This window comes from Hypanus sabinus, chromosome 1 (genome assembly GCF_030144855.1).
Source record: "Hypanus sabinus isolate sHypSab1 chromosome 1, sHypSab1.hap1, whole genome shotgun sequence".
NCBI lineage: Eukaryota > Metazoa > Chordata > Chondrichthyes > Myliobatiformes > Dasyatidae > Hypanus > Hypanus sabinus.
In genome coordinates, this window is record NC_082706.1 from 156,508,314 (window position 1) to 156,532,528 (window position 24,215).

Below are 24,215 nucleotides of genomic sequence, written 5' to 3' on the forward strand. Positions count from 1 at the left end.
AGAACAACTTCTCAAAAGGGTACAGGAGGCTTAATCATTTGGAGTGGTTAAAGAGTAAGTGGATAAATTTTCATAAGAAAGATCAGGGCATTGTGGGTTTTGAGCAAATTAGCACAGATGAGATTAGACCCATGTCAATGATTAAGATTAAAATGGATTAGCAAATTTGAGGATAACACCAAGATCAGTGGAGTTGTGGACCATGTGCAGGACTGTAAAAGAATGCTGAGGGATATGGATCAGATACATGTATGTACAGAGAAGTGGCAGAAGGGAAGTGTGAGATGTTGCACATTGGGAGGTCAAGTGGAAAGAGAAAGCACACAGTTAATGGTGGCTTTGGTAACAGCATTAAGGTACAAAGACATATTAAGTTTCAGCTCCACAGTTCACTGAAAGGAGCCATGGTGAGTTTATTTGGCATACTGCTTGAAGACTAAGTGACCAAGTTCCATTTCCTATATACTTTTATTCACTAACAGGATGTATGTATAACAGGCTTGTACAGCACAAGTTATCCATTTTCAGTTTCCTTACCAAGTTGGTGAGGGCAGTTTTGCACAAGGGAGGGGTTTCATAAGTCTAATAAGGCACCTATAGTATCACGTGTCATCAATCTCCTTGTCCAGGTAAGAACAGATTTTCTCCCCTAAAGAACACTAGTGAACAAGTCAGGCTTTTAAAACAATCTGGTATTGTTCTGCTCACCACGACTTATTTTGCCAGAGTTGCTAAATTAGTTAACTGACGAACTAAATTCCTGCGGGGTAAAGCTTTAAATTTAATCAAGGGATTATTTGTTCAGGTCAATAACTTCGACCTCAATCGCAGTGAGGTATACGGAAACACAATAGTAGTACTAAGTAAACTCATTTGCACACCTGGTAAAACAGCAGATCACAAAACAGAAACTTCAGTTATACTTGAAGGCGTATATCGCTAGAATTCCGTCTCTGAACTGTCAGAACACTAAACTATGCTGTTCAAGCGAGAAACCAAACGTATTGAAGCAATATATCGATAGATATTTGTAACTTTAAACCAACTATTGCTAACAATAAAAAATGCCGAACTTTATTACTGTGAGGAACGTTGAGAGACAGCAAATGATAGCAGCTGTAACACCAGGCAGCACTAACCGGGTTGTGTATGGACATAGGAGCGCAGGCAGGTCACATTAGATCAGACTGTTTCGATCTTTCATGACTTGCCCAGTTGTGGTCACGTCTCTGACTCCCCCGTACAAGGAAGAGACGCTGTCAGTGGACTGCTTCAACACACGACATATTTCGTTCGGCACTGCATCTGAGCGGCAACGTGATCTTTAAATGTAGGGTAGGCGCAGACGCGCCCCTATGAAAGCGGGAACTACAGACATCACATTATCATCAGCCCCGGTTGCGAAGCCACCCCCTCCCCTGAGGCAGACTCACAGCGGCTCGTGGCAGAGCTCCGCGCACCCCGAGCGCGCGTGCCCGCTGGCGTGAGGCGCGCGACTCGAGCGGCGGCGCGGGCGGGCGGCCGGCCGGCCGGTAGTCACGTGAGCCGGGCTTTTGCAGGCAGAAATTGCAACCAGAAGAGGAAGCGGCGCGTTCGACTGTGAATGGGTTGCTTTCGTCCCTGTTGTTGTGGTTCAGTGCTACGAATAAAGCACTTTCCACCAACGCAGTTGTGAGGCCGGCACTGCAACGGAGGTGAGGGTCCTATAAGTTCCTGCTGGTGGGTCAAGGTTTGGTTATTCCGGCTAACGGTTCCTGTCTCCCTCTCCCAAGATGTATTGCCAACCCCACTCACTACTTTGTCTTGTTTATTCATTGTAACGTTTAATGTTTTCCTCCTGTTTGTGTTAACTACTTGGTTGCTGTATCCCACCTCGCTCGTCTGCCGGGTGCCACCTCATCCACCTCGAGCCTCCTCACGAGTAGAATCAATACACACAGGACTTGTTCTGTCATAGTACATACTTAATGCTATTTGATGTTGCTGAGTACTTCTACCGGTCTGTATTTTTTTTTCGTTTATGAAAATGGCACCTCGACAGCTCTGGCATTTAGAGTTAAATGAATGTTTGCATCTTCACTGGTCCGTTCGGACAGGCACCTTACCGTAGTTATTCTATTTAAATGCCTTGGATGTCTCGATCATTTTGAGTACGCAACATTTACATGGATTCCTGATTCGCGGCCTTGAACAAAACTATTCAAAGACTGAGTTGGATTGTTTATCTTACAGATCTGCGAGGTCATTAACAGTTTGACCCGATCCATTATTGATAAGGGAGTTGATGGCATTTATCAAAGATTTGTAAAAAAAAATGTGAAGACAATTACTTTCTAACCTCTTGCAGTAGTACTTTCGACCATAGTCGGGGGGTGGGGCGGGGATGGTGGTGGTCGGTTGGTTTTGCTGTGTTTCGTGTGCAGTTTCTGTCTGTGAAGTGTAAAGGACGTGACATTTTTTTAATGATTTGTTGTTCGGTAATCCCAGGGGGAATTGATCAAAAGGAGATGACGTTACGTATATTTATTAACCTGAAACAGTTGTCAGTAGTAGAGACTTGCAGTTAGGCAAGGTATTGAAGATAAATGTCGTCTTGTCCTAAGGAGAAAAACAGTAAACAAGGGCATAGTTTAAACGTTAATAGTGTGTGGCGTAGAGCCTCTTAGGAGGCGAATGCTGTCATGAGACCCGATTGAAATTGTGATAGCTTCCTAAACAATACACAAAAAAATGTTGGAGGAACTTGTGTGGATTTTCAGCATCTGCACAATCTGTTGTGTTTAGGATGGCTTCTTGTCATTTTAATTTTAGGTGCTATTTTTAATTTCATATCAAATTGTCTAGTACTTGAATAAGACATTATTTGGATTTGCATAGTAATTTGCACCATAACCAGGAAATGACCTTGTTTAAGCAAATCGTTGTAACCTTGATTTTTATTTAAAATGTGGGTTAGTAGCCATGTTTTTAACACATTATGACAACTTCAATCACTTTACACTACAATGGACACGATTATCCTGCGCTAACTGTGCTCTTAATTGTTAAAGAAAACTCTATTTCTTGTGAATGCTACTTGTATGTGTGCCTGTGATGGACAATGAGCTCGACTTTGAGCACTGTGATATCTCTAATTAGGAATTTAGACAAGTGGGTCATGATTTAAATTAGACAATGAAGACAATAGTGAGCTAGAATAGCCCTTAAGTTGTCCAAAAATGCACAACAGTCAATTCAGAAGTATTGTATATTAATATGTTAAAACATTCAGCAAAGAAACCAGGTTAGTTATGCTGTCATATGCAGAAGTTTTCACTTTGGGCTAAGTTTACTTTTATAAATGAAAATAATTGTATGAATTAATTTCATGTGATTTCTGAGCAAATCAAATAATATGAGGAAAAAGGCAGTATACTATGAGTGTCCCGCAACTTGTCAATTTTAATGCTTGCCATTTCTGTTCACAGAATGAATCCTGCCTTCGGCTTGTTTACTTTTAAGAGCCTGTTGGATTTGCATTTCATGACACATTTAGAATTAAAATACAGTCACACTCTACTTTCATGCATTTTGCTCAATGTACAGGCTGGGTTGTTTGCATGTCCGACATTCAGACTGTGGAACCAGACACTCTCTGATCTGCACTCTGCCTTGGGAAGAGTTCACAAGTTGGACAGAGGGAAAGAATCAAGTGCTCAAAGCCTCCTATGGTAGGTGGGAGGACAACAGCACCTTAGGAATTTCTGGCACGTGAACATTAAAAGTACAAAAAAAAGCATTTAGGATGGCATTCACAAGTTGCTTGTGATCACATAGGATCCTAGCAGAAGAATCACCCTTTTACAAGCTATGCCCAATTTGCAACGTCTGTTTGTACTTTCAATGTTCACGTGCCAAAGTTGATGGGGCTTTATGTCCACATTAACCTTATCAGTTACATTGGATCACACAGAAATAAGTTGTTCTCAATCCTGAGTTACTGGATGGTATAATACTGTATAAAAGTCTTGGGCATGTGTTTTTTTTTAAAAAAATGTAAAACAAAGATGTTTCTAAAATTTGAAGTTTCTAAAGATCAAAAAAATTACTATAAAGAGCATTAGTGTGGAGTTTTATAAGAAAATTGGTTGTTGTGCTGTTCCAAGGACCTTGGAGAACTTATTACCATTCTCTGCAGACTTTGGCTCTCTCACTTGCTTGTCTTTCCAGGTAATTCCAGATAGCTCTGATGTTGAGATCAGAGCTGTGTGAAAGCCACGCCATCTGAAACCATATAAAACTCTAGGGTGCCGAAGACTTTTGCACAGTACTATAGCATGAAGATGGCAAGTTTAATGGCCAATTTATGTTAGAGTTTAATAAATAGCCCAGGTTTCAAATGCTTTTGAGAGGTGCCAATTAAATATGTAATGAATGCACTGCCAATCAGTTGTTCTGCCTCACACACAAGATGCTGAAGGAACTGAGGAAGCCTGGCAGCATCTATTGGGGGGAAAAAAGTAGTGGACTTTTCGGGCCTGCCGAAGGATTTCGGCCCAAAAGGTCAACTGTACTTTTTTCCTGAGATGCTGCCTGGCCAACTGAGTTTCTCCAGGATTTTGTGTGTGTTGCTCAGATTTCCAGAATCTGCAGATTTTCTCTCGGAGAATTGTTCTGCCTCCAGTCCTTGCATATTATAAATATTAAATGGAGATAATAAATTGAAATTATTTTTCTCCCCCCCCCCCCCTCTTTTTTTGCTCAATAAACTGCTATTTTTTTCATCTTCAGTATGTGATTTGCCATTGAGTTTGCTTTTCTCCATTGAGCCCTGAAGTAAACTGGTTAAGGGATCATCCACTGCTAGTGACCTTCGCCCCTTAGTCTTTTGTTTGCACTTTGTCATTGTATTTGAGCTGAAAAGCTGAGGAAAGCTCTATAACTGTAGTGAGACAGGGTCCAAAAATTTTGTATGTTTTATGAATCTAGGAAATGCAATTTGGAGTTATTAATTTTAATACACTATTTGCTTTTCTTTATATATTTTGGGTATGAGATTAAGTTCTGCTGGCCACAAGGGGAAAGAATAATTGATTCCAGGGAGCAGAGTTGGCATCACTGTTTTTCTTTCCTACCTTCATTGCCATTTCCATGTGTGGTTTTAGTAAATTTTCCAGCACAAAAAGGTCACCACTTTTCAATATAATTCCAGGCATTTCTGTCACCTGTTTTCAGTAATGTTTTTCAGATTGTTTATTTAGCAAGTTTCAGAAATAGATTACAAATCCATTTGACTGTCCTGCAGATATCAGAGTATTAACTTTTCAATTTATGAGGAGGATTAAATATGTAAAGTGGGGCCGTGTAAATATTTCTAAAATTGACATTGGGTGCAAGTTTTCTCCCAATTGTGACCAGCTACAGCACAACTATATAGATTAACTTTAAGCAATAACCTGTAAAGTTTTGATTGATGTGATGAGTTATAGCAACTTGTGATTGTTTTGTACTGCAATTTCAACTGATCTATTAAACTACACTACTATAGGCTGTTTCGTGAGGGAGAATGCTATGTTGTTTGTTTTGACACAACATAAAATATATCGGACATATTTGCACTTTCTTGACTTAAATGTTAACTGGGGTTCCAAATTTCTTTATGCCATGGACTCCTACCATTAATAGAGGGATCTGTGGACCCCAGACTTAGACAGTATGGGTGGTGCTACTTTTAAAGAACAGGAAATGACGTTTTGAGGTCCAAGGGCATGGTAAATGGGTAAAGTGGCTGATTGACTTGAAAGTGTGATTAGGCAAGCTATATTTTCCCTGAAGTATGAGCTGCTCAGTTCATAGAGCCTTTGCTTCACAGCAGCAGAGACCTGGGTCCAATCCTGACCTCAGTCCTGCTGAGTGGAGTTTGCATGTTTTCCCTTGACTACATGGCTTCTTCTGGATCCTTGAGTCTTTTTTTCCCCCGCAGATGTAGGTTATTTGGTCTAGTAAATTGCCCCTGGTGTGTGCAGGTGAATAGTTGAATCTGAGGATGTAGATGAAAATGCAAGGGGAAAATAAATGGTTTTAGTGTAAAGGAGTGGTTGGCATTCAGAGTAGGTTCAGTGGGTTGAATGATCTGTGCTTTATAACTCTTGTTACTCAGTCATGGATGAACATTAAATTTTTAATTTATGTTCTTAGTTCTTCAAATTGGCATTTTTAAGATAATTTTCTGCCAGAAGTTAGTTTGTGTTTTAAGAAAATTTGATTTTGCAGTGTCTTTTTCTTGACACTGCCCTTTTTAGATATGTTGGCAATTTAAATGGACTTCCACAGCTTTGTTACAGAACGATGTGAAACAACTGCGACTTCCATTATTTAACATGCATATAGTGCATATTTCGTGTTCTCATTTGTAAATGGGGTCAGCTTGAGAAGAGTTGAGAAAACAGGTGAAGGCAGGTGTTTTGAGAGGGTTAAATTTGGAGTTTAACCCCGGAACTTAAATCTGAGTAGCTTCACTGATATCTGATTAAACTGGCTGAAATTTTCCAATAAATTGAAGCTTCCAGTGAATGCATATTGTTGGATTGACTGCATTCTTTAAAATAAGCAATTGATGCTGAGGGACCGAGATCAACTGAAAGTTGTGTGGAGCAAAAGCAAATGTAAGTTATTTCAGCCAAATGTGAGGTGGTGCATTTTATATATAAAATGTCTGGATATATAAAGTAAATGACAGATACTTTGGAAGCATTGATTACAGAAGGCCTGGGGACACAAGTCATAGCTCTGAAAATGGCAGTACATGTGTATAGGACACTGAAGAAGGTATTTAGCTTGATTGGCTTCATTGGAGAGGTGTTGAGTTTGGCTATCATGTTACAGCTGTATGAGTATTGTACAGAGTTCTGATCACTACACTGGAAAGGATGTGGTAGGGCTGGAAGAAATCCACTAAGATCAAAGATTCAAAGTACATTTTTTGTCAAATATGTGTGCAGTGGACCATTCATCTTCCCACAGGCAGCCACGAAACAGAAAACCATGGAGCCCGTTCAGAGCAAAACATCAACCTCCCCTCCCCCTACACACAAAAACAATCACACAAACAGCAAAAAAAACCAAGTGAAAAGCACAATATAAAGCACAAAGAATCCAGGCATGTTCAGTTCAATCTAGCGGTGTGACATTCATTATCTGCAACCCACCCTGATCAAGATCACCTAAAATGGCAAAAGAAATGCATCATAACATGAACTACAGAGTCCAATCCACAAAATGCATCAATTAAACCTTGCCCAAGACCTCAGGACTCCAGCACAATCCTCTGTCAGCATCAAGCGAGAGAGACCATTCAAACACAGGGACCTTCCTTCGGGAGCAGCGGGCAAGAAAAGAGAGACTGTCACATGCTGGTAGATGGCACCAAACACACTTGCTTTTAATTTTGCCTCAATGATTTGTGGGAGGGGCAGATGTAGTCTCACCATGTAAAAAGCATTTTGGTCATGACATTGATAAGAAAAAGATGAGTTAATTGCAGAAAGGTGGGATTAATATAGATACAAAAGGGCCTTTTCCCATCTTTTTCTACTTTGACTCTAGCAAGGTATACAGCCGGTCAAGATGGTGCCTGTGTATAATGCTACTTTGGTTGACATCTTCTGGATCGATTATAAAACTATCTTTTCACTTCTTTTACATCTTTTACGTTTGTTTCTTGTCGTGAATGTGATTCTGGAACCATTATAGGCAATAGACAATAGGTGCAGAAATATTCCATTCGGCCCTTTGAGCCTGCACCGCCATTTTGAGATCACGGCTGATCATCTACTATCAGTACCCGATTCCTGCCTTGTCCCCATATTCCTTGATTCCCTTATCCATAGGGGAATCCTGTGTTTCATTGAAGCCTGTGTTTTGCTGTTTGGAGATTGTTTGGGTGCTTTGTTGCTCTGCAGTCTATGAAAGGATTCCAGGAGGCAGAGGTAGCAGGAGCGAACCTGGTGTTAAGAAGGCTGCAGGATGGCGCACAAGCTGATTAAAGTGACGAGAGATTGAAGAATTGACTTGAGTACAGAGGGTGAGCATCGGTTACTTGCCTTCTGCCTGGTTGCTCTGTACCAGAAAGGGGAGAGCCTGCAGCTCAGCCTGGAGCATTGTCCAGGTTTTCTCTGCGTCTTGTGTGGGGTTGGGGTTTTGGAGGTTGATGTGCCTGATCTGTTTTGCTTGTTTTTTTTGCTGGAGGAAGGATTTGGGGGTTGATGATCATGCTGCCTTGCATTTTATTGGTTTCATGGCTACCCAGAGAATTGAAGAATTTCAGAGTTGTATATTTTGATAATAAATGAACCTTTGAACAAAATGGAACAAAGGCTGCTGGATTGTGCAAAGCATTGGAAAATTCTAGCAAATGCTGGCTCTGTAGAGTTCTTTGAGCATGGGTATAAAGAGGAAATTCTATTTTGCTAAGCATAATGGCTGGTTCTGATAAACATGATTATTAGAATGACATGTCAATTCTTTTATCTTCATATGTTCCCTGACTTTCTGAGTATTTTCAGAACTTTACAGATGCTAGAAATTGGAAGGTAAACTATTTTGTTTGGCCTGTTTTCCTCATCCATTGGGGGTGGTGGGGCAAAAACTGACCTTTTATTGAAGTGGAATTAGGAAACTTATTTGAATAGTAAGGCATTTTAAATCTGTCATGCTAGGACACTTTACAACACTGTGTTGAACTTCATTCAGGATGGAATTTGGCATGAATTTCTCATCCATTGTCCAAGAATATTGAGTTTAGATTGATGAAAGGATGTGACAGTTAGTATTATTTATGTGCTTTGGAAGCCTGTGACCAGTGGTATCCTATAGTGATTAGACTGTGGATCTTACAGTTTATTACTTGATTTTTATAGTCTGGATGTGACTTTAGGAATTAAATTGACCTTATTACTTTCATCCTTCATATACCTGAGGAGTCTCCATCTAAATGTGCAATTTATAACAAATAGTGCGTACAACAGTACAGTTAATATAACATGGAAGTACATTTGTATCAGTGTGAATTAATCAGTCTGATGGCCTGGTGGGGGAAGCTGTCCTGAAGCCTGTTGGTCCTGGCTTTTATGCTGTGGTACTGTTTCCCGAATTGTAGCAGCTGGAACAGTTTGTGGTTGGGGTGCCTCGGGTCCCCAATGATCCTTTGGGCCTTTTTTGCGCACCTGTCTTTGTAAGTGTCCTGAATACTGGGAAGTTCACATCTACGGATGCACTGGGCTGTCGGCATCACTCTCTAGAGTCCTGCGATTGAGGGATGTACATTTCCCATACCAGGCAATAATGCAGCCAGTCAGGGTGCTCTCAATTGTACCCTCTGTAGAAAGTCCTTAGGATATGGGGGCCCATACCAAATTTCTTCAACTGTCTGGAGGTGAAAGAGGTGTTGTTATGCCTTTATTCCCTTATTGATGGCTGGACTGATTAGTCTGTTTTGTGCTTTATTGTGGAGGAACACCAGAGAGAGGCAATGGGCAAGCAAAATAAGAGGGAAATGGAGATGGGAAAGAGATAGAATTGTTAAGTTTGCAGGTGACATGAAGATTAAATGTAAGAAGGATGAGTCTTTGGCTTCAGAATGATATTGAGTTGTAGGATGGGCAGAACTGTGGCAGATGTATATTGTGGGACTAATAAAGCAAAAGTGTAATGAATGTTAAGACCTTGAAGTGCTGAAGAAAGGGTACCTCGATGTACATGATTTTGAATCATGTAGTAGTACAGGTGTATAAGGTGATTTAAAATAAGGGATATTACACTTGCTGTAGTTAATTGAGGCATTGAATATAAAGCTGAGGAAGTCATAGAGTAACAATATAAAATATTAGTTGGGTCACATCTAGCGTACTGTGCACAGTTCTGATTGCTAGCCTTTAGGAAACTTGTGATGGCACAGGAAGATGTGGAGGAGATTTGCTGGGATATTGACTGGGTTGGAATATCACTGCTATGCCGAGAGACTGGGTGGGTTGGGTTTATTTTTGGAGCAGAGAAAGCTGAGGAGTGACTTGACTTGAGACGTACACATTTTGAGATGTAGAGGTCAGGTGGCTGGTGAGAAAATTACTTCCCTACCTTGACCAGAGTGTCTTTAAACCAGAAACTGGTAGAGGTGGTAGAGGGAGACACTCTAACAATATTTAATAAGTGTTTTGGTGAAGTTATGGGTCAGGTATTAAGATTATAATAAAAAAAGTACTTGATGGCTAGTCTAATTGTCCTGTTTTGTGCTGTATTGTGGAGGTGCACCAGAGGGAGGCAATGGGCAAGCAAGGTAAGAGGGAAATGGGGATGGGGAATAGAGAAGGGGGTGCATTACTGGAAGTTCATGAAATTAATATTCGTGCTATCAGGTTGGAGGCTCCCAGAGAGAAGATAAGGTGTTGAAACAGGCAGAAAGGGAAGGGGTAGCCACTAGATAGCATAGCAGTAGGCAGGTAGTGCAGGAGTCCCCTGAGGTCATCTCTCTCCTAAACAGATGTACTGTTTTGCATACTGTTGGGGGAGATGTCTCATCAGGGGAAGGCAGCAGCAGCTGAGTTCATTGCACCATGGGTGGCTCTGCGGCACAGGAGGGAAGGAAAAGGAGTGGGAGAGCTATAGTGATAGGGGATTCGATTGTAAGGGGAAAAGATAGGCATTTCTGCGGCCACATACGAGACTCCAGGATGGTATGTTGCCTCCCTGGTGCAAGGGTCAAGGATGTCTCTGAGCGGCTGCAGGGCATTCTGGAATGGGAGGGTGAACAGCCAGAGGTTGTGGTGCACATAGGTACCAACGATATAGGTAAAAAAATGGGATGAGGTCCTACAAGGTGAATTTAGGGAGTTAGGAGATAAACTAAAAAGTAGGACCACAAACGTAATAATCTCTAGATTACTACCAGTGCCATGTGCTAGTCAGAGTAGAAATAGGAGGATATTTCAGTTGAATACGTGGCTTGAAAAATGGTGCAAAGGGGAGGGATTCAAATTTCTGGGGCATTGGAACCCGTTCTGGGGGAGGTGGGACCAGTATAAACAGGATGGTCTGCACCTGGGCTGGACTGGAACCAATGTCCTAGAGGGAGCGTTTGCTACTGCTGTTCAGGAGGATTTAAACTAATGTGGCAGGGGGATGGGAACAAGTGCAGAGAGACAGAGGGGTGTAAAATGAGGGTAGAAACAAAAAGTAGTAAGGTGAAAAGTAAAAGTGGCAGGCAGGCAAATCCAGGGCAAAAAGCAAAAAGGGCCACTTTTCAAAATAATTGTATAAGGGCTAAGAGTATTGTAAAAACAAGCCTGAAGGCTTTGTGTGTCAATGCGAGGAGCATTCGTAACAAGGTGGATGAATTGAATGTGCAGATAGTTATTAATGAATATGATATAGTTGGATCACAGAGACATGGCTCCAGGGTGACCAAGGATGGGAGCTCAACATTCAGGGATATTCAATATTCAGGAGGGATAGACAGGAAAGAAAAGGAGGTGGGGTGGCATTGCTGGTTAGAGAGGAGATTAACGCAATGGAAAGGAAGGACATTAGCCTGGAGAATGTGGAATCGATATGGGTAGAGCTGCATAACACTAAGGGGCAGAAAACGCTGGTGGGAGTTGTGTACAGGCCACCTAACAGTAGTAGTGAGGTTGGGGATGGCATTAAACAGGAAATGAGAAATGCGATCTACATATAGATTGGGTGAACCAAATTGGTAAGGGTGCTGAGGAAGAGGATTTCTTGGAATGTATGCAGGATGGTTTTCTGAACCAATGTGTCGAGGAACCAACTAGAGAGCAGGCCATTCCAGATTGGGTATTGAGCAATGAGGAAGGGTTAGTTAGCAATCTTGTCGTGCGAGGCCCCTTGGGTAAGAGTGACCATAATATGGTGGAATTCTTCATTAACATGGAGAGTGACATAGTTAATTCAGAAACAAAGGTTCTGAACTTAAAGAAGGGTAACTTTGAAGGTATGAGACATGAATTAGCTAAGATTGGCAAATGATACTTCAAGGGTTGACGGTGGATATGCAATGGCAAGCATTTAAAGATCGCATGGATGAACTACAACAATTGTTCATCCCAGTTTGACAAAAGAATGAACCAGGGAAGGTAGTGCACCCGTGGCTGACAAGGGAAATTAGGGATAGTATCAAGTCCAAAGAAGAAACATATAAATTAGCAAAAAAAAGTGGCACACCTGACGACTGGGAGGAATTCAGAGTGCAGCAGAGGAGGACAAAGGGCTTAATTAGGAAGGGGAAAAAAGATTATGAGAGAAAGCTGGCAGGGAACATAAAAACTGACTGTAAAAGCTTTTATAGATATGTGAAAAGAAAAAGATTGGTCAGGACAAATGTAGGTCCCTTACAGTCAGAAACAGGCAAATTGATCATAGGGAACAAAGACATGGCAGACCAATTGAATAACTACTTTGGTTCTGTCTTCACTAAGGAAGACATAAATAATCTTCTGGAAATAGTAAGAGACCGAGTGTCTAGTGAAATGGAGGAACTGAGGGAAATACATGTTAGTAGGGACGTGGTGTTAGGTAAATTGAAGGGATTAAAGGCAGATAAATCCCCAGGACCAGATGGTCTGCATCCCAGAGTGCTTAAGGAAGTAGCCCAAGAAATAGTGGATGCATTAGTGATAATTTTTCAAAACTCCTTAGATTCTGGATTAGTTCCTGTGGATTGGAGGGTGGCTAATGTAACCCCACTTTTTAAAAAAAGGAGGGAGAGAAAAACCGGAGAATTATAGACTGGTGAGTCTGACATCGGTGGTGGGGAAAATGCTAGAGTCGGTTATCAAAGATGTGATAACAGCACATTTGGAAAGAGGTGAAATCATTGGACAAAGTCAGCATGGATTTGTGAAAGGAAAATCATGTCTGATGAATCTTATAGAATTTTTTTGAAGATGTAACAAGTAGAGTGAATAGAGGAGAGCCAGTGGATGTGGTATATTTAGATTTTCAAAAGGCTTTTGACAAGGTCCCACACAGGAGATTAGTGTGCACACTTAAAGCACACAGTATTGGGGCTATGGTATTGATGTGGATAGAGAATTAGTTGACAGACAGGAAGCAAAGAGTGGGAGTAAACGGGACCTTTTCAGAATGGCAGGCAGTGACTAGTGGGGTACCACAAGGCTCAGTGCTGGGACCCCAGTTGTTTACAATATATATTAATGATTTAGACGAGGGAATTAAATGCAGCATCTCCAAGTTTGCGGATGACACGAAGCTGGGCAGTGGTGTTAGCTGTGAGGAGGATGCTAAGAGGATGCAGGGTGACTTGGATAGGTTAGGTGAGTGGGCAAAGTCATGGCAGATGCAATTTAATGTGGATAAATGTGAGGTTATCCACTTTGGTTGCAAGAACAGGAAAACAGATTATTATCTGAATGGTGGCCGATTAGGAAAAGGGGAGATGCAACGAGACCTGGGTGTCATTGTACACCAGTCATTGAAGGTGGGCATGCAGGTACAGCAGGCGGTGAAAAAGGCAAATGGTATGTTTGCATTCATAGCAAAAGGATTTGAGTACAGGAGCAGGGTTCTGCTGCAGTTGTACAAGGCCTTTGTGTGACTGCACCTAGAGTATTGTGTGCAGCTTTGGTCCCCTAATCTGAGGAAAGACATTCTTGCCATAGAGGGAGTACAAAGAAGGTTCACCAGATTGATTCCTGGGATGGCAGTACTTTCATATGAAGAAAGACTGAATCGACTAGGCTTATACTCACTAGAATTTAGAAGATTGGTCAGCAAAGACTAATTGGGCTGAAGGGCCTATTTCTGTACTGTGTAATTCGGTCTTTATTTTTGGCATTTGCTAAAATTATTACTGTTTCCAACTCTTGTATTGAAACAGATTTGTCCTTGTAGTTTAGCTTTGCCAAAATTCACAAGCTGCCTGGCAGATGAAGAATGGACTCCTAAGATTTTCCAGAATTTGCAAAATTAATTATTTTATAACTACAGAAATTCTCAACTCATTTTGTTGGGTTATTTTAAATATAGGAAAATGCAATTAATATTTAATTAAGAATCCATTGGTAAATCATAATATTACTGAATCATCTCAATAACCTATATTAATAGTTCATTATTGCATGGTTCCAATTATCTCAACTAGAAATTCTGCAAATAATCTTAAGCATTTGCTAATTTTCCTGTCGGAATTCCTATTAATGTTAACTTTCAGAGCAAGGATTTGTGACAGAATAGAGTTTGACTTGAGTCAACATTAGATTCTTGCCTCGCAGTTGAATGCTTATTTGAGTTCAAGTTCAACACATGAAGAATGATATTTGATTAGTCAACTCCTCAGGTTTTGGCTAGCTGGAAATTCCACGAGCTGTGTTTGAAAACTGACCCGTTACTCCCGAGTTGATAAGTTAAGTAAAATAATTGAAATATTTTCTAATGACTTAATTTTTAAAGGCCTCTTTTTAAGGGAGCTGACCAAAATTTGCAGTTTGTGCGCACTCTAAGCCTTTTTTTGGAAGCAAAAAATGTTAGATCATAAGACATAGCAGCAAAATTGGGCATTTGGTCCATTGAGTCTGCTCTGCCATTTCATTATGACTGATCCATTTTTCCACACAACCCGATCTCCCCATATCCCTTCGTGCCCTGACTAATCAAGTATCTATCAACCTCTGCCTTAAAAAAATTGCCTCCACAGCTGCTTGTGGCAACAAAATCTACAGATTCCCACACTCTGGCTAAAGAAATTCTTCCTCCATCTGTGATCTGAGGCTGTGTCCTCTGGTCCTAGACTCTCCCACCATAGGAAACATCCTCTCCACATCCACTCTATCAAGGTCATTCACCATTTGATAGGTTTCTATGAGGTCACCCATTATTCTTCTATATTCTAGTGAATACAGGCCCAGAGCCATCAAACACTTTTCATATGTCAAGCTGTTCAATCATGGTATTATTTTCATGAGTCTCCTTTGACCATTCCAGTATTGGCATAATCTTTCTAAGATAAGGGGCCCAAAACTGTTCGCATACTCCAAGTGAGGCCAAGTTACTTCATGTTTTATAAGGCCTCAACATTACATTCTTGCTTTTGTATTCTGGTCCTCCTGAAATGAATGCTAACATCACATTTGCGTTCCTCACCACAGAATCAATTTGCAAACTAACCATGAGAGAACCCTGCACAAGGACTCTCAAGTCCTTTTGTGCCTCAGATTTTTGAAGCTTCTGTCCATTTAGAAAATAGTCGATCGTTTTATTTCTTATACCAACGTGCATGATCGTATACTTCCTGACACTGTATTCCATTTGTTGCCTTGCGGATTCTCCTAATCTAAGTTGTTCTGTAACCACTCTACTTTCTCTAAACTACCTGCCCATCCACCTATGTTTGTATCGTCTGCAAACTTTGCAACAAAACCATCAATTTAACTCGTACATTATATGAAAATTCACTTTTTCATAATTCACATACTTTGATTGTGGTGTAGCAGTGTGTTTTGTCCATTATACACCACTTGTGTTTATATTTGTTAACTTAGCAGCAGCAGTTCAGTGCAATACACAATAATATAGAAAACAAAGAAAAATAAGTAAATCAATTGCAATAAGTATATATGAAAATTCCTACTGTAATATTCAAGACACATGCTGGTGATAATAATCCTGACTCTGATATATAATGGTTGTAATTAAATGTAAAGTATTTTGATTACCATGAGTTTGTTAAAAGCAAGTGCAGTAAATTTGCTAAAATTTAAACAAATTATGAAATGTACCAAACTGAGTATCCTGGGGCAGGGGGAGGGACTGGAGCAACTTTCACGTGACTGGCTTTGTCAACCTGCTAGTTTTAGAGCCTGAAATTTCACTGAAGTTTTACTCTTTTAAAAAAAAATGTTCTGTACTCAGAACAATTTTGTCTGGAAGATCAGCTTTACCTTTTGATTGCATGCACTGGTAAGTAATGGATCTCTGTGTGGGGAAGAAAAAGACTTGTATATTAAGCAAATTTTTATATTCACTGAAAAACAATTGTAGCCAGGTACCCACAAAGTAAATCATTATTAAATATCCTTGTGCTGTTTGCAGTAGTCTGTCAGGCTAAATGACTGATTAATAGCTCAGTGTATTCCAGTCGATTATTTGTAGGCAGGAATGCTTTCTACTGCAGCTAAAGATCTCAAATTGCTTTCAAATCAAAGGCCTAAGTTTAAAGCTTTCTGGTACCATGAACTGTTGTTCAACATACCATAAGTTAAGAAAGGTGTAACATTTCCATACGAATTCTATAAATAAAACTTTAATTTTCATTGTTTGAACAGGGCTCATTAATTTTTGATTGAATTTCATTTACACTAAACTTCAATAGTCAATTGCAGGGTCTGGATGCCAAAATCAGATAATGCAGTGCAGATAAGTGAATTGAAAAGCAAAACCCAGTGCAGTGGTTTTTGTTTCTATGAGATAATTGTTTCCTTTGAGTCATCTTCCAAGCATTTTATTTCTAGAATTTAACTGAAGTTGACTTAAATGTGTTTACAATTTGAATCTGCTCACTTCTATTGTCTAAACTATTGTCTTTCAATCAGCAGCTAGGGGTCAGCTTTGAGGATGGTTCATTGTAAGGGAATTTAAGTATTCCCACCCAGGTCTGGTTTGTACGAAGAAAGGACCCAGCTTCTTTGGTCCTTCGTACAAATCAGAATTAGGTTTATTACCATTGGTTTAGTGTGATATGATATTTGTTTAGCAGTACAGTGTAAAGGAATAAAATTACAAATAAGCACTTGGGCCCAGGACAAATCCTCTTAAAGTGTTCCAAGTAAATTTATTTTCAAAGTATGTATACCATATACAACCTTGAGATTCATCTTCTTGCAGACACCCATAAAATGAGGTAACACAACAGAATCCACAAAAAAACACACACACACAAGACTGACTGACTGTTCAGTGCGTGGTAAAAGAACCAATCATGCAAATAATGAAAAAGTAAACAAATAATACATAAAAATAACTGTTTAGTCCCTGAAATTGAGTCCATTCAGCATTGAGTCAAGTGAAGCTGAACCAGGAGCCTGAAGGCTGCAGGGTAACAACTGCTCCTGAAGCTGGCATCATGGGACCCAAGGTGTCTCACCTCCCGCCCAGTGGTAGTAGAGAGAAAAAAGGGAGGCAGGTCAAACACAGGCAGACTGTTCAGGCTAAGATGAGGGTTGTTGGCACAGAGAAGTAGGCTGAAATATTCATCTTCTTCTCTTGGGTCTCGATGTTTTAGACAGCACAGAGTACTGACGCTGAACATAAGTTAATTTTCCATCCTCGGGCTTCATTCCTTTAATCTCTCAGCACTTCAATTGGACCTGGAACTTGAAGCTGCTCACCCTTTCCATTGCTAACCCCTCAATGAGGGCTGTGATGTTTCCTGACTTCCCCTTCATGAAGTCCACCATCAATTCCTTGCTCTTGCTGATTTTGCAAAGTTTGTAGAAGCAACACCATTCAGCTAGCTTATCTGTCTCATTTCTCTGTGCTGCCAAGTCGCTGTCTGAGATTTGACTAACATTGGTGTCATCAGTGAATCTATAGATGGTGTTTCAGCTGTGCTTAGCTACACTGTCGAGAGGAGAACAATGGGCTAAGCCCATTGTCGGAGAGGCAATGCTACACTTGGCATTGTTTGTAGTTTCCTGATGGAGTCAGGGATCCAGTTGCTGAAGGAGATAGAGGCCCAAGGTTTGAAGCTTGATGATAAATACTGAGGGAATGATGGTATTGAACACTTAGTTGTAATCAATAAACAGTAGCCTGGCGTATGTTTAGGCTGTGTCTAGGTACTCCAAAACCCAGCCAGAGAGGTAGTGAGATTGCTGTTGCGGCAGTAGGTGAATTACAGCACTACCTGCTGAATTCATGCAGATTAAAAACTTTCAACAGTGGAAGCTGTGACGTGGGCTTGAACCTTGTTGCTGGGAGACACAGTGCATTTGGTGTGCAGCTAGTTTATATTTGGGGATAGGTGTTCTATCTTATTCTTTGAAACTCAATGTAGGATTATTGTGGACCTTAGTGCTCAAAATTTCTTATTTAAAAGTAATACCTAAAGGGTTTTCAAAAACCCTTTGAAGATTTCCATGAAATATCGCAATAACAGTCATTTCCATTTTTGCCTTAACTTTCAGAGAAAGTATTTTAAATGGTGACTGTTTGATCAGAGTTCCTGAATTAAATGAGGGTCACTTATGTTAGCAAGATTTTTTTAATACACATTTTAAGCAACACACACACAAAGTGCTGTAGGACTCGGCAGGCCAGGCAGCATATTTGGAAAAGAGTACGGTTGATGTTTCAGGCTGAAACCCTTCAGCAGGACTGGAGGAAAAAAGCTGAGGAGTAGATTTAAAAGGTAGGGGAAAGGGAGAGAGAACCCCAAGGTTATAGGTGAAATCTGAAGCGGGGGGAATGAAGTAAAGAACTGGGAAATTGATTGGTAAAAGAGCCAGAAGGCCATAGAAAAAGAAAAGTTGGGAGGAGCACCAAAGGGAGGCAATAGGTGGGCAAGCAGATGAGGTGTGAGAAAGGGAAAAGGGGATGGGCAATGGTGAAGGTGGGTGGACATTACTGAAAGTTCGAGAAATCGATGTTCATGCCAGCAGTTTGGAGGCTACCCAAACGGAATTCAAGGTATTGTTCCTCCAAGTGTGGCCTGATCATGACAGTGGAGGAGGCCATGGATAGACATATCAGAGTGGGAATGGGAAGTGGAATTAAAATGGGTGGCCACTGGGAAATCCCGCTTTTAATGGCAGACGGAGCGAGTGTGCTTGGTGAAGTGGTCTGCCAATCTATGTTGGGTCTCACCAACATACAGGAAGTCACACCGGGACCACCCGGACACAGACACCAACAGACTCTGGTGAAGTGTCGGCTCACCTGGAAGGACTTGTTTAGGGCCCTGAATGGTGGTGAGGGAGGAGGGGTAGGGGTAGCACTTGTTCCGCTTGCAAGGGTAAGTGCCAGGAGGGAGATCAGTGGGGAGGGACAGAGGGACAAGGGAGTTGCATAGGGAGTGATCCATGCAGATAGCGGTGGGGTGGGGGGGGGGGGTAGCGAGGAAAGGCCTGCTTGGTGGTGGGATCCCGTGGAGATGTAATTCTCTTGTTTGAGAGAGGAAACTAATTATGTCGCTCATAGAAACAAACATCTGTACGTATTTCAGACTTTTGAATTTAATCATATTATTGGAACCACAATGTGTGGGGAGTATCATGTGTTTTTAACCCAAGGTTGAGTTATGTTATTGAACAAAATTTAAGCATCTGAGAAATAGAAACATGAATAGGCAGTCAGGTTTGGCAATCCTATTCCACTGCTCATCAACGTCCTTATCTCTGTGGCATTTTACCATTAAGGCATTTTACATTCCTTAATTCTCTAAATGCCCAGAAATCTATTGGTCACCATTCTGAATAAATACAGAGATTCCTCAGCCATGTGGGATAGATAATTATGAAGATTCACTACAGAATGACTCTCGGCCAGCCCTAAAGACTGACCCTTGTTCTCAAACTGTGTCCTTTGGTCCTACACAACCCACACTACACTTTCTCTATAGCTGTTACACTTTATTTCGCATTATTTTACGGTTTTACCTTTTACTACCTCCAAGCACTGTAATGAATTGATGTGTATGAACAGTATGCAAGGCAAGCTTTTGACTGTACCTTGGTATATGGCAATAATTAATCAATTCCAATCAATAAGAGGAAATTACCTCCTTTGTATCTGGACTGTCAAGCCCATTTAAGAATCTTGTCAATTTCAATGTAACCTTTTCCCACACTACCTTTGAAGCTTTTAAAAGATATATGGCCTGATGAAGGGTTTCAGCCCGAAACGTCGTCACTACTTCTCCCCATAGATGCTGTCTAGCCTGCTGAGTTCTGCCAGCATCTTGTGTGCTATTTTAATTGTCTTTTATTGGTGACACCTTATCTGCTTTGCCAGAATGCAGGCATGTATGCAGGCATGGCAAATTCAAGTGTTTATGTGAAGGGTGACTTTGTAAACCTTGGTTAGTACATTGGTTTCACTTCTGAAAAAGAGAAACGTAATCTTTTCCTGGCAGCTATTAGTAATGATGCAAACCGGTTTACAGATAAGGCAATAATATTTGGTAATTCCCACATTTTAAACTCATCATTTCCAGTAATTCTCCATGTCCAAAAAAAGTTGTTCAGAATCCCATGAACATGAACATGAATTTTCTTCGTTTGCACTAAATATTTAATTTGTAATTTCTATTAATGTGTCTGCACTGTACTAAATGCTACTACTAAATGGCAAATTTAATGTCTTTACTGATAATAAACCTCATTCAGAGTCAAAGCTCCAAATTGTTAAGTGCTGGCTTAGGATCATGTTGACTTTACAATAATTTCCCAAGTTTCAGTCTATCATCTGTTTGCAGATCAGTCTCCAAGAATCAATTGATATCTTATTTGTTATTTAATGTATTATGCAGGTGGAGAAGAAAGAACTTTGGAATTTGGAGCTTCAATTTAGTTTTTGGCTCTAGACTTAAATTCATGATACTTGTAAGAAGGAAAAGGTTTGCATATTTACCAAGAAGTAGAAAAAATGAATAAAATTAGTTTTCTTTTACTCATTAAATTTCTGATATAGTAAATCTCATTATGTTCAAATAAGGAATATTGTCTGCAGAAAATGGCTCAGAATTTGCAGTCGGCTGCAATGGATGTGAGCAAACTGACAAAGCGATGCAGCCTAATTAATTGGATGTTAAAATTGTCAATTGTGTGGTATTAGGGCCTGCTGAATTTTATTAACATTTTAATTGGAGCTACCATTACTCAGCCATTGAAAATGACCTCCTTGATTTGCTGATTTGAACACCTAATTTTATCTGCCACTGTATTCTGTGCCCAGTTAAACAACACAGAATCCAAAGATCCAACTAAATTCAATGACGTTCTTGGGTGATAGTGCAATCCCCGTCCCAAACTCCTGAAATGTGCATACTCTGTCATGAGAAGAGGTTACCACGCGAGCAGAGGAAAGTATTCTGGTTGTATACAGCACCCCACCAACTCGTGGTGATCTCTGGCCCATGGCCTCTCAGAGCAGAGAAGGAGCATTGTTGATGGTATTGAGAACCTCATCTATTTGGGGGGGGGGGGTATACAGGAATCCAGTGGGAACAAAGGGTGTACATTATCCTTGGTGCACCTACCCAATTGCTCCAAAAAAAAACATCTCCCACATGGTAAAATTTCATTTCCCACATTGTTTCATGGGTCAATTCATCAAACAGCCAAAGAAGCCCAAGAAAGTACAATTAAATGGTTAAAGCTTTTTAAACTATTATGCTTTTCTCTTTAAATTAAAAAAAAACTTGTGAAATTTATTTCAGCTTATGCATTCAATTTAAAGTAGTAAGATCAAGGACTGCTTTTATAGTTAGCAAATTCCTGTGCCTTGTTCTTATGTATTTTGGAGATGATTGCTTCATACTGTGCCATCTAAAGCTCAATCACTGCTACTTGATTTCAATTTGTGGTTGGTTAGCAAGGTGGGCTTCTTAAATCCAGTTAAAGTATAACTAAAGAACCACTACTAGAAATTCTGAGCAGGAAGACCACTTCAATACAGTCAGCCCCAAAATGTGTGTCATCAATAACTCATACCCTTAAAATAAACAACTATTTTAAAAGCCAACTTTTAAAACAAATGCATAACAGGAAGTCCTGTATAGATAGTCCTATATAGAAGTCTATCAAAATGTGGAGAAATTCTTTCTTTAGAAACAAATAGATACTTTTATATCTCCATCCTGGTCAACAGTTCAACGGTTCACCTGGCACCTACCAGCCTTCTCCTTCCCACCCTCCCCCCACCTTCTTTATAGGGCCCCTGCCCCCTCCCTCTTCAGTCCTGATGAAGGGTCTCAGCCCGAAAAATTGACTGCTCATTTCCACGGATGCTGCCCGACCTGCTGAGTTCCTCCAGCTTATTGTACTTATTGCAATTTAAATTGTGAATTTCGTTCCTGATACAAGAGCCTTCATTGAACATCTTCATCTACTTCTAAATTTTGAGTTACAGTCACTTGACAATAGAACCTTTCCTGTCTGGATTATAGGATTCCTTCACTAACATGTCAGCTTGGAACTTTCACCCAAATTCCACAGCAGTGCTGGTGACCTCAAATTTCTGAGCACTGGCACCAGTTAATGTGACTGGATAGGGTCAATATTTCTGTTCAGCTCTGAAGTTGTATGGATTACAGAGAAATCTTGCTCAATGTTTTAAAAAAGGTTTGTTAACCCAGTTCCGTATTTGTTTTTAAACTTGTGCTTTCTTTTTTCAATGTGCTCTCATAAGTTGTATTTTGTTGTAATCAATGCATTTCTGAAGTATTAACTTAGTAGGTCTGGTCAAACTTGCATTTTTAAGTACTATATTTTTGAGCTGCAAGTTTTATTTAAGCTGCAAGCTTATGTAAATTTCATGGAAATTTTCCTAATAGATGTTAATAAAAGTGATTTGTTTTGACTTATCAGTTCAAACAATAAACAGCCTTTGACCATGTACTTTTATCGTTGTAGAGAGGTTGGAACAGATTTGTGTTTTCTATTGGTTAGTGACTTTTGTTTTTCAGTCAAGGTACATTTAGTAAAGCACATTTAGTAAACTTGGAATTCCATGCATGTTGACTACATCTTCCTGTAAACACGTAATATTGGGAATGCTGTTGTATTGAACGTGAGTTTATAAAAAGTTTGGGAAATACACTCTAAAATGTACATGTACAAAGAAAAAATTGATTCCTCAGCTGAAAGTAATTGTGAAGATAACAATTTTCAAAAATCTTGGATCTGGGTAAGTGAGAAGTTGTATAACTAAGTCAAAATCCTTTAATACAGTGAGATGTAAAAGTTAGCTTTGGCTATTTTGATAACCCTTGTTATCAATCTCCTGGTATCAATCTCTGTGGAACACAGAATCTAATTGTATATAGTTAAAAGCATTGTCAAAATGTTTGAGTTGTGTTGGGAAGCTTGTGAAAGATGTACAAAACCTTCATTAGATTCAATTCTGGAGTTAAATGTTTAATTTAGGGGAATGATGCCCCATTGAGAAAATTTTGGCGTGAAAGGGATACAGCATTATGAACGTGGTTATGGGATTGAAAACAAGGCAGTTGCATAAATTTGTCATCAAGACTCTTGAGAGTTAAGGTAATTGAAGGGTTGAAGAGACAGACACAAGTGAAATAGAACCGAGAGAAGGTAGTGCTAATAGTGACTAATGTAACTGAAAATTAAATCTGTTTCTGTACAATATGCTGCTGAAGAGGTCATTCCAAAACACATGGTTTTTGACCTCTCTGATTCTGGTGAACTAATTAAATTTCAGGAGATGGATGTAAGGCAGGTTCCAGCATTTATTTTGCTTAATTTGTTTCCCTGTGGTTCACAGATGCAGAAAAATATCGGAACTTATTTAACACAAGGGAACTGCCACACAAGTGGAATTAAGTAGAAAGAAAGAGCTAAACATTACCTGTTCCATCTTAGCTTCTGTGCTTTCATCCCTCTCATACTACTCCACTCACCAGTCAAATGATTTAAATAGCTTGATTCTGGATGTAGCCTAAAGCCTCCAAATGGGCATTTAAATGACGTACTTCTACAGTGAATGCTAGATATTGAGTTCTTAAGGAAACTGAAAATGTTGCCATTTATGAAATCGGGGTTCTTCTTCCCTTGCGGGGTACAAAAATCAGATGACTTTTAGTTTAGAGCATATTTCCTATTGTGCACTACTGGTTCTGGTTCTCTTTGTTCTCCTATTTGCTTGGCTCTTACCTTTTGGTTTCATGTGCTTTGGAAATTATTTTGAAAGTTCATTTCACCTGACATTGAACTTGATCTGATTTTAAAAAGTAATGCAACTCCCTCCATTTGGTCCCTTTTGATTTGTGTTTGACTGATTCACCTTTTAAATTATAACAAGATAGTTTAGAATGTTCATTACCAGAGTGCATAGTTTTTACCTGTTTCAGCATGTTATAGAAACACAAGTGATGCTGCAGTCAAGAGGTAACTCAAAGTTCTGCAGTTGTACTTGACATACATTTATGAATAGTGGTTTACAATTCCAAAAACACCACTGACCTT

The 24,215-nt window shown here is 40.0% G+C and overlaps 1 protein-coding gene across 3 annotated transcripts in view; it reads left to right on the forward strand.

Moving 5' to 3' along the window:
- The first annotated feature begins 1,537 nt into the window (after positions 1–1,537).
- Positions 1,538–24,215, forward strand: part of lpin2 (lipin 2) — a 116,869-nt gene continuing 94,191 nt past the window's right edge. Inside the window, exon 1 of one of the 3 annotated variants that reach the window (XM_059979607.1) lies at positions 1,538–1,694. The gene's annotated coding sequence lies outside the window, so the exon portion shown is untranslated. Of the gene's footprint in view, positions 1,720–1,880; positions 2,000–24,215 lie in introns of those variants that run through there. The other 2 variants (XM_059979614.1, XM_059979624.1) reach the window with 2 other exon arrangements.